Raw genomic sequence first — 15,948 nt, forward strand, 5'->3', positions numbered from 1 at the left:
CTGCTAGGAGCGGGCAGCAGATGAAGCTGGTGCTGGTGAGCATGGCCATCTGGAGGTTCCTGTCCCCACACTGCCTTCCAGAGGTGTGACAAGGGGTCACTCACAAATGCAGCTCCACCTGCGGCCTGGGTCACAGGGAGCAATATGAAATCAAGCCTCCGGGGACCTGTACGGCCAAGGGACCCTCCGGCAGCACCCCTTACTCTAACGGTCACTCCAAGGAAAGGGGTTTAGCCCCCAAACTCAGCAGGTCCTCACCAGGTCCAGATGTCCACAGAGGGTCACAGCTGGAGTCCCATCGTGGGCTGTGTGCTTTCTGTCCATGCAGAAGTGGGTGGGAGGGCAGGGTCTGGTCTGGGGGAAGTGGTCTTTGGAAATTCAGATGGGGACGATGTCAGGGGTCTGGCTCACGAGAGCTGGTGCACAACCACAGCTGGACGAGCTCAGAGCTGGTGACGGGCCCACCTGGATGAGCCCCTTGTGCCCAGGAAATGCCCAGCCGGACAAGGACAGGCTCTGGGCAGATGATCAAGCTCCACCCACGCCCTGTCCAGGCCCCAGCTGCCCAGGGCCAGCTCTGCACAGTGGCCAGTCTTCCCCTGTGGGGGCCCAGGGCTGTGTCAGGGGAAGCTTTCTTCGGCCTGCACTGTCAGTAGCGAGGAGGGCGCTCACTGTGGGAAGCGTGGCCCTGCAGGCGAGGGGCTGCCCCAGCTGGGCCAGGTGGGCCCAGGTCCCCTTCAGCACTGCGCAAGAGCTGCCCGTACCTGACTGCACGAGAGGGAGCGAGGACAGTGTCCCCTCCGCCTGAGGGAGGACGTGTGTGGTGCTCTGTGAGCATTTCCACCCTGGTGCGGTGGCCTGCTTGCTTCATGTCCAGCCTGGAGCCCTGCTCACGCCAACATCCACGGGGCTCTCCAGCAAGGCCATTCTTAGGTGCCTGCGGCCACACCCACCATGGGATCAGGGGACCAAGGGTGGTCCTGGCCAGGTTTCAGCTCCTCCCCGAGCACCTTTTCTAGCTGGGTGGCCTGGGGCTGGCCACTCGACTCTGCATGGCCTGTTCCTAAAATGATTCTCCTCATCTCAGGAATGGCCTCAGTAGGTAAGAGGGAAGCTGTGCTCCGAGCAGCCAGCATAGTAGCTGCTCAGCAAACACCACGGAAAGGTCAGAGCTGCTGCTCCAGGGTGGGTGTGGGAGGGGTGCCTGGGGGGGAAGGTCCACCCCCATACTGCTGTGTGACTCACGCCCCTCCTCAGCATCCAATAGTCCCTGCAGGTCTGCGGCCACACAGCCCCCAGTCCCTCCAGGCCTCACCTTTGCTGCCCGGCAGGTCTCCCCAGGCATTAATTTGCATGAGGAAGGAGGTGCACCGGTGGGGTGGCTGGAGCCCTGAGCCTGGCTTGTCCTGGCTCCTTCCTTCTGGTCTCCCTCTGTGGTCACCCCAGGCGCTCTAACCCCTTTTAGGGCGGATCGTCGATTCCTCTGCGTTGGCTTGTAAATATTTCAGTGTGTGTTTTTAGAATGAGGAGAGTGTCTAATGGTCCTAATGAGCAGGGGGTCTTGCCTTAATGGAGCTAAATTGATCAGCCGCTTTGCTGGGGTTAGTGGGGTTGTGGCTCCGGGGCCTCCTCTCCCACTGCGAGGCCAGACGCTGACTGTCCTTTAGTCTCCTGAAGTTTCCAAGTGTCTCCCCACACGTGGGGATTCTCGCTGCTGAGAGCTGGGCTTTGGGTCTGTGAGGCGGGGTGCAGGAGGAGCCTCTCTGTGCTCACCCCCATGGTGGGGGAGCCCTTCCTGGGTGCTGGGCTGTCTTCGGTTGGTCACGCTGCTGTCCCTGCCCACTCCCAGAAGACCGTGGCTCTCAAGAGGCCGGCACTCTGGCAGGAGACCTGGTCCTTTGGTCATGATTGATGACTGTAAGAGTGTCCACTGAGCCCCTCACGCCTGGCCTGGTCCTGGGCGCTGGGGCCTCCATCACGGAACATAAAGAAAACAAAACTCCCGTCCTTGTTGAGGAACGCCGACTCCAGAGCATGAGGAAGACGTGGGTCGCGTAGGGTGCTCATGTCACTAAGCTCCCCAGAAAGAAGCAGAGAAGGAGGGCGGGGCGGGAGCGGGCACCAGGGTCCTGCTGTTGATCGTCTTCTTTGTGTGTGTGCTGGGCCTGGAGTTTGGGGTGCTTCACCACTGAGCTATACTTTCAGCCCTTTGGATTTTTTGTTTTGAGACAGGTTCTTAAGTTTCTGAGTCTGGCCTCCAACTTGTGATCCTCCGGCCTTAGCCTCCTCAATGGCTGGAATCAGGGGTGTGAACAACCCTGTCTGGGCTTAAGGGTTTTTGGGGGGTTACCAAGGTGTGACTTACAGTAGAATGCACCCCTCTACCTCTGCAGTGGGTGAGTCTCCCCAGAGCTCCTGCGTCCCTTCCTGGTCCTTCTTCCCTGGGTCCGGGCACGGAGTGACCCTCCAGCTCAGGGGCCTGTGTATTCCCCGCCCCGCGCAGACCCGGGCAGCACGGCCGCACTGTCCAACTGCAGGACAAGCGTCCTTCTCCCTCCAGGAGGCCCCGCCAGCTTGCTGACCCCACCTGGGCTTTTCACAGATGCCCCTGACCAGGCTGAGCGGCTCCCACTGGTCCCTCACCTGGTGAGTCAGTGTAAGTTGGGGTCACATTCTGTCACATGCATTTGTTTTCTGCATCTGAGACGGTCCCTCGTGTCCCTCTTTATTCCCTTGACGTGGTGGATTCCGCAGATGGTTTTGGTGAGGAGCCGAACGGGCTCTTGGGGACAGCGTGGCCGTCACCGGCTGGCCTGAGCTTCCTGCGATCGGGGCCTGGTCTGGGCGGGCTGTCCTCAAGGGTCGGAGGGCCCCTCCTCCTGTTTTCTGAAGGGCTTCTGTGGGACCGTCCCAACCCTCTGAGTCTCCTCAGTGCTCTCAGCGAAGCCCTCCCTCTGAACCTTTGTGGAAAGATGTTCTTAATTAATTCAGCCTCCTTAATAATAGGGCCCTAAATCAGCTTTTCATTTCCTCATGGTTCTGGATCACAGGGAATTTGCAAGGGCAGCACCAAGTCTCCGAATGCCCACTCTGTGTCCCGCGTCTAGCCTCTTCCATTAGGAGGTGACGTGGACCGCTGTCGCGATGCGCCAGTGTGGACGCACCCCTCTATCCCAAATGCCCCTGCTTCAGTCTCCTGGGCTTTTGCCCGTGTCCTTTTCCTTCTAGAATTCCACCTGGGGTCAGAGTGGCCTCCGCTCACCACCGGGGTGACCTGAGCCTTCTCTCTCCTGATAAGGGTGCTCAGGTTGGGTGGAGAGCTGGATGCCAGCAGGGCAGCGTGGGCAGAGCAGAGCCAACACACGCGCAAAGGAGAGGTGACAGGGACGCTGCTGGGGCAGGCACTGGCCTCTGTGGCCTGGACGGACCTGAGTCTGCAGACAGCAGAGCCCTGGAACCAGCGGCCAGCAGCAGGCGAGAGGCAGGGGACTCTGACCCCTTGGCGTCTCTCTGCCCTGCGGAGCCCGGAGGTCACCATCTGGGGTTCTAGCCTCGTGGTTTGTGGTGCTCTGTCACAGCAGCTGCAGAAACTGACGTGGCCACTTCAAGGCAGAGAGGAGGGGGCGGCCAGGCCAGCTGAGGGGACGTCCAGGAGGGCGGAGGAGAGGAGGCCGCAGTGGACCCTGGGATCAGCTCTGTCCTCTCCACCAGACGCAGGGGGCTGTTGGGAGCTCTGGTCTGTGAGTCTGGAGCCTGATGGGGCCTCTCACCAGCAAGGTCACCTGGGGCAGGTCACGGGGCTGGTCGGGTGGACACCCCCACAGGGCTGGTGGCCTCATTGACCTATGGACAGCTGGCGCAGGGGAAGGGCCCGAATACCTGAATGCCCCCGGGTGTGACTGGGACTCTGGATGTGCCCCCTCCGCCTTCCCTCCGCGGATGCTCTGCGCGTCATCTGTAGTGAAGTGTCCATCACGTCCTCAGTGGGGCCAGCCATCTCATGAAACATTGAACCCTTGTGACATTTGAGCTCTGCTTTGTGTCAGGCTCTCTCTCTCTCTCTCTCTCTCTCTCTCTCATGGTTAGAATGACAAAAACTTGACCTCTGGAGGTCAGACGTGAGTGGAGCAGGCCACGCCCTCTGAGGCGGGACGGTGCCCTATGTGTTGGTGGTCACCCTGGCTCACCCCCTGGGGTCCTCCTCCTGCCCTGTGTCTCCTGCTCAGGGCCAACCTCCTCTGACAAGGACACCGGGGCGTGGGCTTAGGGCCACCTCCTGCAGGACGGCTCCACCGACCTCCCTCTGCACCCAGGACGGCCCGGCTGAAGTAGGGTGTCCTGAGGTCCTGGGCGCTAGGACCAGGTGTCTGTGGGGCACACACTCGACCCATGAGTGCTCTGCCAGTGCTAAAATGGGTGACCGAGACCACGTGGGGTGGAACGCGTGGACAGCTGTCGAGAGCTTTCCAGGCCGGGTGGGGTCCCGGGGGTGGGGTCCCGGGGGTGGGGTCCCGGGGGTGGGGGGCTAGGGGTGGGGTCCCGGGGGTGGGGGCCCGGGGTGGGCCCAGGTTCACGACACCACTCTCTCGGCATGTTTGAATATTTCCACCATAAAAAACGTTCTGTCAAAAGTCCTGCTTTCGGGGGCTCAGAGGCAGAGCACTTGCCTACCATTTGTGAGGCCCTGGGCTTGAACCTTGCACCACATAAAAACAGATCAAGGCGTTGTGTCCACGTAAAGCTATAAAAGTCATGCTTTCAGTGAATACGGAATGAACTGGGGGAGGGTGGGTGCGAAGGGTGAGGCACAAACCCGCACCCACCCAGGCTCCAGCCGGGCCGGGCCACAGCCTGCGGCAGTGTGCTCTGGGGCGTTTGGGGTTTGTGTTTTCGCTGTTTACTTTTCACTTCTCTGTATTTTGTGAAATTCTCACACTGGATGTAGATGTTTGTATGACCTTAAGTAATTTTTAAAAATAAATCCAATCACGGTCCCTTATGTGCTTGGGCATCCATTCAACAGCAGTGCCCTCCCGACCCTGGCACCTGTGCTGCGGGGCCTGTGCCTGCCAGGAGGCCAGCGCGGCAGGTGGAGCTGTGCCCTCGAGGCCCGTGGTCCTGGCCGGGGGACACTGACCGCAGGCAGCCCCAGGCCTGCCAGGTCTGAGTGCGACCTCGGGTTCCAACACCATCTGGGGGAATGGCCCTGTTGGGAATGCTTGGAATTATTAATGATTTTGAGAACAGTCAAGCCAAAGTTCATCGTCCTGCCGGGCAGCCAGGGGGCCGGGGAGCCAGGGGGTCGGGAGCCAGGGGGCCGGGGGTAGAGCGGAGGCCAGGGGAACGGGTGCGCGGGTCAGGGAGGGAGGTCAGGGCCCAACACGAATCCCATCTGGCCAGCTCTTCTCCCAGGGGAGGCAGAGGGGCCAGGAGCCACCCGGCACGAGGCAGAGCGGGTGAAGGACTGTCGCGGGCGCACGGAGGGAGGTGAGGGGGCTGGGTGGTGGCTCTCCCTGTTGTGGCCGAAGGTGCTCAGGCCAAAGTGCCCAGGGACAGGGACAGGTGGGTGCTCAGAGCTAGGAGCTGCCCCAGTGCCACAGCTGTGGCATGGGTCTCTGGGCGGTGATCTACCCCCGACCCCCTGGACTCCAGCACGTGGGGTCCCTCTGTGAAGAGGGAGGGGTGCTGGACGGGAGGGCCACTGGGTGTGCAGGGCCACGTTCCCACAGTGCCTGTATGAGGCAGGTCCCCTAAGGGACAGAATCCACAGGAAGTATGACTCTGAAAGGGGGACGATTAGGTTGGCTCCTGCCACCAGAAGCTGGATGGTCCACCATGGCTGTCTGCAGGCTGGAGAGTGGGGAGAACCAGCAGCCGCGCAGTCCAAGAGGCTGAAGCCCCAGAACAAGAGGGATCCACGGTGCCATCCTAGTTCAAGTCCAAAGCTTTTGGAGAATCCGCTTTGGATGAGTAAAGAAGCAAGAGTCCGATATCCTCAGCAGATCTCAGGAGCAATCGCGTCTGCTGTGGCTCATTCCATCTAAGCCACCATCCTATTGGTAGGTGCTGCCCACACTTAGGGAGGGTCTCCATTTCTGTTAACTATCCCACATGCCAATCATTCCTAGGCGCCCTCATTGACAACCCATAATTGCCTAAACCCTGGGCATCTCTTAATCCAATCAAGTTGACTGGGCACCGGTCACCAGTGACTGGTGACCATGGTGGTGAGGAAGAGGACGAGGGAGGAGAGCAATGCTTTGCTTCAGAAGGTGACAGTGACAAATGGGGTGGGAGGCGATGAAGCAGCAGCAAGCAAGCAGCTGGCAGGGCACCAGAGGCTGGAGTCTGCCCCGACCAGTTGGCCTGAGGCCAGTGGGCAGCTGGCAGTGTCTGCAGCGTGCTGGTCTCTGCCCTGGCCTCGTCTGCCAAGCACTCTGGGCTCAGGTGTGCCCCGGGCCTGCCGTGTGTGCAGTGGTGTGTGTCTGGCGAGTGTGCGAGGCGTGTGTAGTGTGGGGGAGGTGCGTGCCTGCCCAGGTGCCACGTGCCTGCCCAGGTGCCACCTGCCTGCCAGTGTGGGCTGGGCCCCTTCTCCTCGGGGAGAGGCCTCAGGGGCTCTGCACTGGCCTGGGCTCCTTCACTGAGCCCCTGAAAGGGTGGCCCCTCCTGGAACATGGTGCCCACCTCCCAGGAAGCTTCCAGGAACAAGGGCAGACTGAGCACTCAGCACCCAGCAAGCTGGCTAAGTCAGCACCTGGGTGCTCTGGGCTTGCCCGACCCCCTCCCATGGCAAAGGAGGTACCATCTCCTGAGGGCAGCTGCTCTGGCCACAGACCTGCCTCCTCAGGGCCTGGGGCACAGGAGACCAGGGGCCAGCCATCCATGAGGGACGTCTGGATCCTAGCCCCTCCCTCAGGGCCCCTCACAAGTTCAGTTGCAGATCCACGTTGCCATAGAAACAGACATCTCCCAGCTCGGCTGCCTGTCCTCCCTTGTGGTGGCCCCCTTGAGGGATCAGGCAATGCAGGTGGCCACCTCCAGCACCAGGCACTTGCCAAAAACTCGTTGGGTGAGCACCTGGAGCTACGAAGAGGCCACACACAGAGAGGGAGAGCCACGGGACAAGGCCACACGGCTCCACGAGCAGGGCTGGTGCCGGTGATCCTACTTCTGCCCCTCGGCACCTGCCCATGGCCCTGGCTGTGTGACCACAGCCTGGGAGAAGGCCCCCATGACAGTGCCAGGTCCCTCCAGGCATGCCCCAAGGACCCCAGGTCAGCACCTGATTTGCTCCCTTCAGTCCAGTGACATCAGCGCTTGGACACAGCTCTGTTGGTCTCCCGGGGAAAGGCTGGGTCCCTGGCTCCCGATGCTAAGGCCAGCAGCGCCCAGGGCCAGCACCCTGCAGAAGCACAGCACTGACCCCAGGGGTGGGGAGGGGCTCCACTCAAGGCCAGGCGCCCTGACCTGTGCTCCAGGGCCTCAGCCCAGAGCAGCCCTGCAGAGCGACACGGGGCCCACCTTAGGTTAGGGGAGATGCCTGGGTCCTGCCGTGGCCAAGAGCACCAGACGCCCACCCACGGGGAGAGCCCCTTGTGCCCTAATGGCACAGGGCAAGGCCTCAGGGAGGTGTGTGGGAGATGGCCATCGGCATCCCCCAGGCAGAGCTGGACAGGGCAGAAGGGGCAGGCTGGGGCCAGGGGCTGAACGCAGTGGGGAGCTCCAGGACAGGACCCAGGACAGGAAGGGCCTTCACTGCGCCAGGACGGGGGTGGCCAGGGTGTCCTCAGGTGTGGGCCTGGGGCGGGAGGACCCAGAGCCTGCTCAGGCCTTGGAGTCTTTCGCTGTGGCCTGGCCTAGCTGTGTGTCCAGCCAGGTCCTGCCCGAGCCACAGGGCGCTCAGGCCCATCCCTTCAAGTCCTGGCCCAAGCCCCCTTCACCTGGGCTTGGCAAGAAGGCCCCCCGAAAGAGGGGTGACCAGGAGGAGCAGGGGGTGTTAGGGGAAGACTGCTGGCCTGACATTCTAGTGGTGGAGACAGGACATCGGTCAAGACCACAGACACAGGACAGAGCAGGAACCCCAGGCAACAGCAGGCCCTTGCAAGCCCCCAGTGGCCACGGCCCTCAAGGCAGTGGGCTTGACCGATGTGGGGGAGGATGGAGGGCCCCACTGCCGGCCCAATTTTTCTGTAGACCCCAAACTCCTCCAAATACTGGAATCATTTTTAAAGTATTTTTTGTTGTGCACGGACACAGTACGCCCATGTTACTTGTTCGTTTTTATGTGGTGCCTGGGTCGAACCCAGAGCCGCCCGCGCCCGGCCTCTGAGCCAGGCCATACCGACTGTGACCAGAACAGGGGAACAGGAGAAGGGCCTCCAGGTCCCTCACAGGCCACCTGAGAGCAGCACCAGGTCGCTCCTGGAGAAGCAGCCACAACGGCACCAGGTGGGGGCAGCAGCCTTCCAGAACATTCTGGCCTCCGGAGGCCCCCAGCCCCCCAGCTGCAAGAGGAAGACGTGGGGGCGAGGGCTCTGCTCCCTGCTGAGGGGCCTCGGGCAGCTAAGGAAGGCTGCGGCCCGGGGTGGGGGCTCCTGGAAGAACTCCCCGCCCAGGAGGCCGAGTGCTGCTGGGTTCTCAGTGCCAGGTGGCTCCTCAGGTCACACCCAGCCGGACCTGCAGGGACGGGTCACGTGGGCTTGGGCTGCCCGGGGTCACGAGCCAGCCCTGTGGCCACCAGGCAGGACTCAGAGGGCACTTCCTCCTGGAGGTCTCCTGCCTCGTGGATGGGGCCCAGGAGGGGCGTCACCTGCCCCGAGCAGTCTCGGGGTGGCCGTGCGGCACGGTCCAAGCACCCAGGATTTCAGGGAAACGCACCAGGAACCTGCAGGAAGTGGGCTGTGCCGCTCTCGTCTGTGATCCCTTGACTTGAGTTTCCCCTCTCCCCTGTAATTATCCCATCATGGGTGAAAATAAACCTCCGCAAGGAGACCGCCTCCAGGGGGAGGGCCTCGGGCGCAGCGTGGGAGGCCAGGAGGGAGGTGCGCCCAGCCTCTCGCCCCACCCAGCCTCTGTGGTGGCCAGTTGTCACAGTTGGCCCAGCGCTGTCCTGGTGGGAGCAGAGGAAGTCCTGTGTCTCCAGAGACCCCCAGTGCCAGGCAAATAGCAGCAGGAGGCCACCCGGCGCAGAGCCCTGAGCACTTCCGGGCATGGCTGCAGGGACTGCAGGCCCCGAGGTCAGCCTGCCCCTGGACCCCAGGCACACTGGCTGCACAGGACACTGGTCCCCACCTCCCTGACTGCCAGTTAGAGCTGTGAGTCCTCAGCCTGCCTGGGGAGACCCACTGGGACCCCAACGCCAGTTCCATGCTGTGGCCAAACATCCCACTGATGACCCCAGGTCCCTGACGCCCAGCTGCCTGGACACGCACCTGCAAAATGGGAATCTTGACAAACCCTCTTGTGGGGTTTCGCAAGAACCGGAATGCTGCAAGGTGTTTGCCCACGGCTTTGTTACCGGCTGGTGAGCAGTAAGCGGCCTTCCTTTTGTCACCTGGGCAGGCTCAGTGTCACTTAATTCCCATAACCATTTTGGAAGATGTTCCTGGAAGTGCCTTTTACAGACAAGGTCAGAGAAATGCAGGCGAGGCTGGGGAGGGGCCCCCATGATACCCCTGGCTGGATTTGCACCCCACCCACAGACTGCGAAGCCGGGCCTCCTCTGCTCGGCGCCTGGCGTGTGGGTGGTGATTATGTATCATCATCTTGATCGTCATTTCTAGCAAATCAAAAACTCAGCACAATCCCACATTAGAAGCTTTTAGAAATGTCTCCTAATAGTGAGATTAGAGAAACAGACCCAAGTGGATTGGAAACAGAATGTATTTATTTTGCGGTGTAGCTGTTAAGCTGTTTATGTGTTATTTAGGTCCTGAGCAAGAAACTCTGCTTTCCCTTGTGTGGATTCCCCCTTGATGCAGGGCTTTGGTGGGACCTGGGCTCTGTGCCTGCTGGGGAAGGGCTGCACCCTGCCCTGCACCCCACCCTGCACCCCAACCTGCACCCTGACCTACACCTAGACTGCACCCCGACCTGCACCCCGCCCTGCACCCCACCCTGCACCCTGCCCTGCACCCCACCCTGCACCCGAACCTGCACCCTGACCTACACCTAGACTGCACCCCGACCTGCACCCTGACCTACACCTAGACTGCACCCCGACTTGCACCCAGCCCTGCACCCCGACTTGCACCCAGCCCTGCACCCCGGCTTGCACCCCGCCCTGCACCCCAACATGCACCCTGCCCTGCACCCGACCTACACCCTGCCCTGCACCCCGCCCTGCACCCCAACCCGCACCCTGACCTCACCCCAGCCCGCACCCCGACCTGCACCCCAGCCCGCACCCCGCCCTGCACCCCAGCCTGTCTTGGTTGCTGTGCTGAGTTCCCGGGGGGGCCTGCTGCCTCCCAGATGAGGTGCCAACAGGGAAGGTGAGCCACGCTGCCTGCCTGGTGCCGCCGGGGCAGCAGGTTACACCTGGCTGTGGTCCATCGGGGGCTGTCCCCGCGGGGATGCCTGGCTCTCCTGCCCTGCATCTGGTCCACACGTTCTCAGCCGGGCTGTCCTCACCCCCATGGGGACATTTCACCTTCTAGTGACAAAGTGCTTCTGGCATCTCACAGTGGGGGCCAGGCTGCTTTTCAGCACCTGCTCAGGAGTCCCCACCTCACTGTCCCCAGGATGAGGACGCCTGGCTCCCTTTGCCCTTTATTCCAAGCTATCTGCCAAGTGTCCAAGTGCCTGGCCCTGGGATGTGGCAGGAGGCAAGGACATCAGAGGTCTGCGAGGACCCTCTGTCCATAGGCCCGAGGCCCCACCCAGCAGACCGGGTGGGGGAGGGGAGGGGGGCCTGAGCCTGTGGGGACACTCACCAAGAGCCCGCCCTGCAGGCTGCCCAAGCCGTCCCACCGTGGTGACCCTCGGGGCCTCATCCCACAATGTGTCCTAGGCTGTTCCTGGATTGTCCATGCCTTCTGGGGAAGAGGGTGACCCGGGCCTAACTGCCCCTCACTGCCCCAGCCGTCCCTACTGCCCCCTGAAGCCCCAGTGTGGGTGTGGCCATTGGCCATCGGCCCCCAGGCTGACCACACACAGCCCCTCCACGTTACCTGACCGATTCCTGGGCCTCCACTTCCAAGTTCTCTGGGCTTCCTGCTCTGCGGTGGGGGCAGTGGTGACTGTGTCCATGTGGGCAGCCCTGGCAGTCCTCGGCCATCCCTCACCTTAATCAACAGCTCACCCACTCATGGTGACCGTCGGGCGCCCATGCCTGCATTCCAGGTGACCTCTCCCCAGCTCCCCCTCTCTGGCACGTGTCCCCAGTCCCCACCTGCAAGGCCCTCCGGCCTCCCACCTCCCCAGGGCCCATCCTACTCCCCTCCTCTCACGTCCTGACAGGATCTAACCCCTGCTCACCCCAGCCCTTTCGCCCCTTCACTTGGCTGAACCCCAAACCTGCCTGAGTCCAGCCCTTGCTGGGCGCCGGTCTTTCGAGGCTGAGTCTGGCCAGCTGTCCCCTCCCAGGCAGGCCTCAGACCCCAGAGGTCCTGAGCGTGGCAGGCACCCTGCCTGGCCCTGGCCCGCCCACCCTGGCTTTGCTGGAAACCCCCGCCCCGCTCTCCCCCCGGCCCAACCAGGCAGGGGCTGGCAGGAGAAGGTACCATGTGGGGAGGAGGGGAGGCTAGCCACAGAGCCCTGGGCAGCGGACCGGGGACCGGGGCTGGGCCTGGGCAGCAGGAGGGAGGCCCGGAGCAGGGGCTCAGAGCAGGCAGCTGAAGCCTGGGGCAGGTGCTGGGAGGCAGAAGGAACCCGGCCCACCTGCCTGCCAGTGCCTCTCTTTGGCCAAATCCTGCCAGCAGCCCTGGGGCAGGAGCCTACCCTGGCCCAGATGGTAGCCCAGGGGAGGCTGGGACAGGTGCTCAACCTCCCGCCCATCCTCACTACCTTAGCTCCTGGACCCTGCCCACCGGCCCTGGCCCCCAGCCTGGCCCCACACCCATGGGGCTCTTGATCCAAGTCCTCTCTGCTGCACCTGGGATCCTCCCTCCTCAACCTTCTCACCCCCCGACAAACTGTCTTCCTGCCATCTGTGAAACCCTCTTCCGCTCAGCGTTCTGTTCTCAGGAATCTAAACAGCCAGGTGATCATCCAGGCTCATGGAAATTTATTCCCAATTACCGCTACGGAACAACCGAGTGCCCATGGACAGGCGACGGAAAAGTGTGGCCCATTTATGCAATGGAATAGTATTCAGCCCTAAAAAGGAGTGGAATTCTGACTTCTGTGACAACGTGGATGCAGCTTGAGGACACTTTGCTGAGGGGACTAAGCCAGTCACAGAGGCCAGCTGCTGTGTGAGTTCACCTTTATGAAATGTCTAGAACAGTGAGTCTGCAGACAGGACCCAGAGCCGTGGTCACAGGCCAGGTGGTAGAGGGACTGCCCGGAGGGGAAGGGGTGTCCCTTCAGGGAGATGGGGGCTGTGGAGGGGACAGGGGCATGGCTCTACAGCCCCAAAAAGGCATGCAATGCCGCTGGGCACTGCACTGTAACGTGGGGGACCGTGAGGACGAGGTGCAGCTTGGTGGCAGAACCGCAAGAAATAAATTTAAAAAATTAAAATGGCTAACATCATGTAGGTTTCACCTCAGTAAAAACAAAGACGAAACCAAGAACTGGGACGCGCCCAGCCCTGTTCCCCGGCCTCTGCCCCTCTGCTTCCTTGGCCACTCGGCCCAACCCTGGAAGGCGCCCGACTCTAGACCCCATTGCTCAGGCCTCCTCCCTGCGCACAGCCCACCCACCTGGCCTGCCCCAGGAGCTCCCGTCACTGCCCGTCTCCGTCCCAAGCTGCCCAGGGGCGGCCTCACACTCGGCCACCCCCGGCCCTTCCTTCCCCCGGGACCCCTGCTGGGAGGCCCAGGGCTCACCCTGGCGCTTCCGTCCTGCACACCCGCCTCTGTCCCTTAGCAGAGCATGTGGCTCTGTCCTGCATGTGGCCAGGAGCCTGCCCTCCGCGGGTTCTCAGGGCTCGGCAGCTGCGCTGGCAGCCATGGCCTCTCTGAGGGATTACTGGAGCAGCCTCGGGCTCCTGCCCTCTGGGGCTGGTGCCTCTGCACACCTCGGGTGCGTCCCTGGTGAGGGAGCCCCTGCCCGCTTGACGCCTGAGGTCACAGCTTGGGTCCCTCCCAGCACAGCGGCCCTGGAGGTCAGGGCTGGGGACAGGTCTGGAGGTGACCCTGGCCTGATCTGCCATGGCTCTCCTGCCCTGCTGTGCCCGGTCAGAACGTGCCTCCCCACACTGCTGGCCCCGCCGGGAAGCCTCCCGATGTGTCCCTGGAGCACTCTCCTCAGGGGCTCGGGGCACCCCTGGCCGAGCCGAAGAGATCCAAGAACCCAGGGTGCCAGCGGTCACCAGGGACGGGGTGGGAGGAGGTGGCAGGGCCGGGGCAGGTGGCATGGTTCTGCCAGCGTTCCCGGTGACAGACTCCAAGCTGTTCCCCGGCGGAGAGCCGTGAGTGTCCTCATGTGCTCTGCCTGCTGGCCGCCCTTCCCCACGAGAGCCAGGGTCCCCGAGGGCCTGAGAGCTCTGTCCTGCGCCCATGGCTGGCTGAGGCTGGCGGGGTGGGGACGGCGGGCGTGTGCTGGGCAGGAGGCTGCTCCACACACTGCTCTCCTGGAAGGGCTGGCGTGCGGGGCTCCCCAGAGAGGAGCTTGGGGCTGCTCTGGCCCTCAGGGGGCATCTGCAGGGGTCCCAGCCCACGCTGCCCTCACTGGCCCTCGGGTCTGGACCTGCCAGGCGGGGCCCCAGCGCGGCCTGCAAGATGGGAGAATTCTGGGGAAACAACGTGAGCAGAACCACCTTCCCGTGGGTGGGGGAGTGGACGGAGGTGGCTGTGTGTTTCCTGGGGATCTGTGTCCCTGGGATAGTGGGGATCCTGGTGACAATGACAGCAGTGGCCCTGGGAGGCGTGGAGCTACACTGCAGGGCAGGGCGCCTCCATCAGCCCAGCCAGCCTGAGGGGTGCTGTGATCCATCGCTCACAGAGAGACTGGGCCACAGGGCAAACCCAAGGGGACCCCGACTCCAGACTGCCCCCAGCCATCCCCGGAGGCCGAAGCAGCCTTCAGAAACCCGAGATGGAGGCCGCGGGGCGGGGCAGGGTGGGGGTGCCTGGGGCCTTCTGTCCCCCTCGCTCGGCACCTCCAGTTGGGGTTTTTCTGGATGCAGGGAGGAGGCCTCTGCCCGTCTGTCCCTGGGGTGAGGTCTCTGGGGCAGCCTGAGCGGGCAGTGGAGAGCCAGGGACGGGGGTGGCAGTGTGTCCTTTGCTGCCTGTGTCCCCGTGTTCTGTGGGGCTGCAGAGGCAAGGTGAGGCCCCGGGTCCCCTGGGAACCTGCACCCTGATGTGGGAGGAGCCCGCAGGGGCATGTGGGCCCCTCAGAGGTCAGCAGGGGAGGCCCAGGGGCAGAGCCCCCCTGCTGAGAAGGGCCAGACTGTGATGACCACCCCAGCCCCAAGCCAGGGGCCTGGGACACTGCTTCAGACCGGCCACAGCAGCACCCTGGTGGGTGACGGCAGCAGCTGGGGCAGGGCCCTCCCTGCGTGGGGTGGACAGGAGTGCTGGAGGAGGGGCGGGGTAGGACAGGGCAGGGCGGCCTACTGATCTGGAAGGAGGCCAAGTGAGCCCATCCTGGGCTGCACGGGAAAGCTCGGTAAGTGTCCCAGAGACCCCCTGGGGACAAGGATCCCGTAAGGCCCAGCAGCCCGCGGTGGGACAGCCACCCTGCCGAGCCTCAGTGTTCTGTGTGTGGGATGCTGTGCTCACGGGCCCTGAAGACCAATGTGGGGCGGTCCCGGGAGGGCGTGGCCACAGCCTGGTGCCAACCAAGTCACCGCGAGTGCTCACTGTCCCCTCCCCTCCACCTGAGGGTGGCCAGACGGCTGCTCTCAGGTGGGGTCCTTGCCTTTGCCTCAGCCCCCTGTTCCTAGGCAGACGCCCCCAAGGCCTGGCACACATGGCCCTGCCGGCTGGACCTCGAGCAAGGCTGCAGGAAATGGCTTTCAACCCCAGGGCACAGGTGGGGGGTAGCCGGCCTCGCTGAGGGCAGCCTGGGCCTCCTCAGCACCTTCACTCACAGGACGGAGCGTGGGTGTGGGGCCAGCGGGGCTGGGGAGCCTCCTGGATGCAGCTGCTCACTGCTCCCTGGACACACGAACACTACTGTCTACACTGGGGAGGCAGGGTGTAGACAGTGGCTGGAGCCCATTAACTGGGCTGGACTCCCTCCCGGCTGCTTGGCAAGGCCACCTGGTCCTGGCAGGGAGAGCCAGCAGGTGACCCTGAGCAGGAGCGGCTCCCCATGCTGGACACCCGAGCCTCCCCGGGGCCTGTCTGGGGGTGAGAGTCACTGGGATCTGCTGTCCAGCAGGACCTGGGCCTCAGCCAGGCCTGGCTGCCTCAATTGATCGGGAAGGAAGATAAGGCTCCGGAACATGAGTTTCTTTTTTTCTTCTTCTTTTCAAAGAAATTGAAGAAACCTGTGGTTAGCAAATCTGCTTACCCAGCAGGAAGTTCCAACTGAAGCAGCCGGTGTCAGGGACAGGCCAGGGCCAGGGGACAGGAAGTACCTGCAGGCAGACTTCAGCCTGACCTGGAGAGCAGGGGTCACAGCCTGGCTGTCCTGCAGGACACTGGCTGTCTAGCATGGACAGCAGTGGGAGGCCAGGGTCTAGGCCACATCCCCTCCTCAGGGCTGGTCATACTGGCTCTGAGAGACCAAGCCTCCCCCATGCCCACCAGCCCTGCCGAGCACCCACACATCCTCCTGGTCCTGCTGCCTCTGGGCAGCTCTGAATTGGGCCAGCCCTGCCGGGCCCTGGTCTCA

Source organism: Callospermophilus lateralis, chromosome 8, assembly GCF_048772815.1.
Source record: "Callospermophilus lateralis isolate mCalLat2 chromosome 8, mCalLat2.hap1, whole genome shotgun sequence".
NCBI classification, from domain to species: domain Eukaryota; kingdom Metazoa; phylum Chordata; class Mammalia; order Rodentia; family Sciuridae; genus Callospermophilus; species Callospermophilus lateralis.